The following is a 6000-nucleotide window of genomic DNA, read 5'->3' as shown; positions in this document are numbered from 1 at the left end:
CTGCTGGTACCAAGGTTATTGATTGTGGATCCAAGGAAGATGAAATAATTAACAACTTTAATCTTTTCTCCATATATTGTGTTGTCTATCTGTCTGATGGGCAGATGTTTTCTTGACATTGAGATGCAATCCACTTTGATGTAGATAAATGACATCACATCACTTTAATTCAGAATATTTTGGTATGTTGTTGTTATTGTTGTTTTTGCTATGTGCTGTTGAGTCACCTGCGACCCATAAGGACCCATAAGGAAGCTCTGAACCCTGCTTTGTCCTGAGCCAGTCTCACTAATTCCTATACAACAACTACCGTTGTCCTAGTCACTGTATCAGTCCATCTCATCAGGGTGTTCCTCTCATGCTGTTCCTCCATCCTTCTGAGCAAGATGTCCTTCTTTAATGACCGGTCTCTCCTGGTCACATGCCTGAAGTATGTGAGAAAGAGCTTCAAATCCTAGCCTCCAAGGAGAAAATTAGTTTCACTGTCTCCAAAACCTATTTGTTTTCTTGGCGGTCCATGGTATGTTCAAGAGTCTTCTCCAGCTCCACAATTTTAGAATGAGATATTTATATATGATATCTATAATATATCTCTCTATCTCTATATATGTTTACACAAACAGTATATAACTAATAAATTAATCATACCAACTCTGATTTCCTTTCCCTCTACTGTGGGTCCATTCTATAATGTTTCAAACTTTGTTAAAGATATTACCCTCTGTCTGGCCTACGTGGTTGTGGTTTTCTTTTTTTTTTTTTAATTTTGAGTCTGAGTATAGAGCACTTGTGTTGTTTCTTTTTCAAAAAAATTCTAGATAATTATCACAGAGTAAAAGGACAAGTATAAGCAAAGCAAAACTCGTGTATGCCAGTGACTGTCTTTTCTTGAGTGGTCATGGACATATTATTTAAATGGAAGTTCTAGGAAATTTTTAAGTCTATGTAGAACTTATTTAAAAGAGAAATACATACTGTATATAAATATGTGCTATTATAGAGAAGCAAATGTGTGCTTATGGTTTATCTACTTTCACTTTCATGTTTAGTTCTCAAGAAAATAAGCAAAACCGCTGTGCCAGAATGACACATGTAAATTAATATTTAACATAAACCCTGTTTATGCCTTTTAGAGAGTGCTTACATGTGAAAACATTGTTGATATTCAGTCAAGGGCCCTGATGACTATGAAATCTATGTGAGGAATGTCAGATCTATGGTGAAAGATTCCTTCTTTTCAAGAATATGGATCCTTGAGAATGACTGACTTTTCCAGATGCATACATTGTGATAAAGAATAGTTATTTGATTCTTGTCAAAGTGATGAATTTGGACAATAAAGGAAAAAATATAAAAATTGACATGGGAAATATCTGGAAAGTTTCAGCAATCTAGTTTCAAGTACTTACTGCTGGACTTCACAGCACCTCCAGCTTTATACTTACAACCACAGGAAAAAGAAACAAGCAGCTTTTCCATACCAAGAAAAGTATTCACGTTAAAACAGTTCACTTAAGAGACATAACGTAAATTTCTTCCTATACTTTTCACTCTCAGAATCCCTTGACATTTAGTCCCATTTACACTAAAACACTTACATATGAAATGCCTTATAATTTGAAAGGCACATATGATGGGTCCATGAGGAGATAGAGAAAGCTGACACAACGGTTTAATTTTGTCCATATTTTACTGGTGCTTCAAATTTTTCCTTTGAATCATAATATTTTATCATAAATATAATTTTCTCTAGCGAATTTCTGAATGTGGCTTGTTAGACTTTTGATTTTAAATAGCTTCCATTCAGGAATAGTTTCCACAGATACAATAAACAACGAGCACAAAATAACTTTCATTATAGAAATTTATCAGTTAACTGTTTAGCCAAGGAAACAATGTATTACTTATCAAGTAATCAACAGTGAGGAGGAATAAAAAATATTTAAATACATTCATATACATATATAAGTATATATACACATATATGCATATATAAAATATATACTATACATACATAGAATATATAATTTTATATATAAAATATATAATATATATACATTCATACAATTGAGCCTTTTTTACATTTGTGTAATGTCTTATTATTTAATATAATCTTATAGCCCATGTTACCTTCTACTTATTTGAATGTGAAAATCAGATGTTTTTAAAAGTTACTTGTAATTACGGTTGTAATTTATACAATAGTCTTTTACTCTTTTGTATGAAACTTGTGCTTATTCTTTTTATGTAATTTGTTAAAAGAATGTAAGTTTCAATTGTATCTACACTGAAAATAAGTTCACTCCAGAAAGATGTTTAATGAAAGTACTCTAAGTTAGCACACTGTGTCTTTCACCATTTATAGCAATATTTGCAGCATCAGCTTGTCAGTTAATAAACCACAGTACTGTATGATTCGTTCTGTGTTATATTCAGGAATCCTGCCGTCTTGGTAAGGTGAGGGATAAGGACATAGGAACCTAAATTGTCTTGTAATGGGAGTCATCGTTCCATGATTTCTGGCCTCTTTTTGTTGAAACTGCTGAGCTCGTGGCCAGCTTTCCATATTTAGTTTTCAACATGGCCTGCAATCTATGTCGGGCCCCATGGTACCTGAGACTGGCATTCTTCCTAGCGCTGATGCCTCTTTAACTGGAGATGCCTGCTCTATTAAGAAAGGACTGTGCTCCATTGGGGAAAATAAAAATGTAGCTATTCAGAGTGGAAAAGTTGCATTCGAAGAGAAATTCTGAAACTCTAGGACTTTGGGATGGATGTCATTATTCTTGGCCTTCAATCTCAAGTTTAGATGCCACTAAGTGATACTTACTGTCACTGAAAACATAAAAGCAAAACTAAAAAAAAACACCCAACAACCACAACAAAAGGCCAAAACCCTCCACATGGAATAACCCTCAACTCGACTCCATCAGAACGCCAATCCTTTGACCTTCTAAAGTGTGAGATAATCAGTAAAGTCAGCTAATATTTTTGTGTAGTGTACCACTTTCATTTATCTAAGGCTCACCCAATACATCTTAAATTTCATTCCTTTAGCAAGTGACTTGGTGCACAATTAATTGGCTATCCACTGCATTCCACATAATATGCTGGATATTGGACAACGGTGAACAAAACAAATTAAATTCTTACCCTCAAGTGCTTATTTTTCTAATGGGATTGTTGACCTGCTTTCTCAGAAACAAAGATAGAGTCAGCTCTAGAGTATGTCCTCTCTTCTGAGCTCAATGATCCTCTATATGATACTAAATTTTTAACATTATTTTATGTTCATCAGGTTTTTCTACTGCTATACAGTTAACGATATACTAGTTTGGTGGTGTATGCTTTTATAATCTGAACCATGTTTACATGACTTATTCTGGAGAAATACATTTCCATTTTCTCGGAAATCTACCAGCTTTATGTTGTTAAAAATATGGAGAACAGGAATAGTAGAATCTAATAACATGAGTGGGGAACTTTGGTGGCCTAGTGACAAGGCGTTGCACCGCTAACACTAAGGCACAAGGCTCAAATTTGCCTGCTGCTCCACAGGAGAAAGAGAAGGAATCTCCTCCCGAATGACATGCAGCCTCTGAGAGAAGGGTCAGCCATGAGTTAGTTCCCACTCAATGGCAATAAGTTTGAGTTTTGCATATCTTGAATAATATGAGTATAGCCCTGGTGATGTGGTGTATTATGCACTGGATTAATAACTAAAAGGTTGATAATGTGAATCTACCTACCAGCCAGAAAAAAAAAATGATGGAGTCATCTCCTTCTATAAAGATGCACCACCTTGGAAACTCAATGGAGGGGCTTCATGACCTGAAACAATTTGAAGTTAATAGATTTTTGAAATAATGTAAGTTATGTAGAATTATAATTTTCCAGACTTAACCACTATTTAAGAAAAACATCTTTCCTCTTACCACAGGAAGTTTTGGTAATGTAGTGCATACCCAGCTAGACTTACAGCCCAAAGACCATGTGTCACAAGCAGTTCAAGTCCATCTGCAGCATTAGGGATGAAACACAACCCATATATTTCTGTGCAATTTACTCAACAAACTATTAAGGGTCAACTATGTGCTGGTTCTGACTCCTCTGTGGGAGCTGGAGGGGAAATGGAGGTGGGGGAGAGAGAGAAAGAAAGAGAGACAGAGAAAGAGAGAGATCACAAAAATATTATAGTTCATGTTCTGTTCCTTCTGTATTCTTGTGATTCTTCTTAATTGAAGTGCAATTTTTAGAAGAGATCAAAAGTTGTTTGTGTAATGTTAAAAAGAGTAGGGATTAGAGTGCAATATGTAGGAAATAAAAAAATACAATGCATAGTACATTGTACAGAAAAAAAATCTGTCAGTCCATAAATTAGAACATGATTTTATTTTATTGACAATTATGTCTTCTATAGGGGTAGGATAATAGATCAGCTGTGGGTATTGCTGTGTATAAATTATACTAGTACCCTATATAAAGCAGAGATTTTTAAAAAACAATACTGTTAATACTTAACCATAGAAAGTAGAAGCTATTCAGATGTATACAGAGTTGAATTTTTAAGAGAGAAAAAAGAACACAAATATCCTATCTACAAAAATCTACTTTGCAAATAAATCTAAGCCAATAAATAACAATACTGAGATTTTTCTGGCAGAAAAAATCTTGAATATTTAACAAAAGTTTTGGGATATTTTTTAGCTTCTTTGAATAGACTTAACTCATCTGAACAAAATGTCATAGTATCCTGCCCCTTCTTTTTAGTTTCTTTTTTTTTTTTTTCTTCAGATGAGTGAGATGTTGGCAAAATAAAGAGTGGTCTGCAATTAGCTTGTCAAGGACACTTCTTTCAGTCTGGGATATGTATTATGAATAAGAAAATATGAAGCAAAGCTAACTTCACAAAAGTTGTTAACAAAACAAAATAGAAATGGGAAAGTAAAATAAAAATCAGTGCCTTTCCAGAGACAATCTCTTAATAAATGACCCTTACAAAGCAGCAAATTTGTAATGATTGGTGCCATCAAGTTGCCTCCAACTCAAAGGAAACCAAAACAAAACAAAAAGAAACTCTGCTCTATCCTTAAAACCTAACGGTTACAGCCATCTTGTAGTGAAATTAGGTCATTTTCATTACTATTCATTGAGCTTCAAGACCTTCTCCAGGAACTGGAACCTCCATGCCTAAATCAGGTGAGATGAAGGAACAATCTGGGAGTACTTTTTCCAGGGCAGATTTATTTGATCTTTTGGCAGTTCATATTATATTAAATATTCTATGCTAACACCACAATTCAAAAACATCAATTCTCCTTTGGTTTTCTTTATTCATTGTACAACAGTCACATGCATAGAAAATAACTGAAAATGTTATGGCTTAGGTCAGGTGCCCTTTAGACTTTAAACTGACATACTGGATATTTTAAAAAGGTATCTGACAGCTTATTTTCCCAGTTCAATATTATGGTATTGAGGGTTTATTGTTCAAAGTAGCGTATCTAGCCATTGATTTTTACTTTGCCATGTGGACTTGTTTGTTCTCCTAGTAGTCAATGGTATATTCAATACTCTTCTCCAACACCACAGTTCAAAAACATCAGCTCTCCTTCTATCATTTCTAGTAATTGTCCAGCTCTCTGATGCATAGCAAGTAATTGCATAGACCAGGCCCTATGTCAGGTGCACATTAGTCTTCAGATTGACATCTTTGTATAATTAATATATAAATAAGTAAGTAAGTAAGTAAATGGCAAAGATTCATGATAGATAAGAACTCTGACTATAGAGAAGAAAAGTTATGAGGATAGTTTTCAAAGGATGTTACCACTGAAGGAAAGGAAGGAAAAAAGAGGGATAAAAGTGTTTTAGATTTTTGGTGGTTAGAAGAAATAAAAAAAATGTAGACAATCTAGTGTCCAGGTTTTAGAAAGTAATATAATATGCACTTTCCCCCCCCTACTACCATCCCACACACACACATAAAATATTTAATAA

The sequence above is a fragment of the Elephantulus edwardii genome, unplaced genomic scaffold (assembly GCF_000299155.1).
Source record: "Elephantulus edwardii isolate Elephantulus edwardi_28Jun2011 unplaced genomic scaffold, EleEdw1.0 scaffold00014, whole genome shotgun sequence".
Lineage (NCBI taxonomy): Eukaryota > Metazoa > Chordata > Mammalia > Macroscelidea > Macroscelididae > Elephantulus > Elephantulus edwardii.
The sequence above is the reverse complement of the archived record's forward strand: the minus strand, read 5'-3'. Positions refer to the sequence as shown.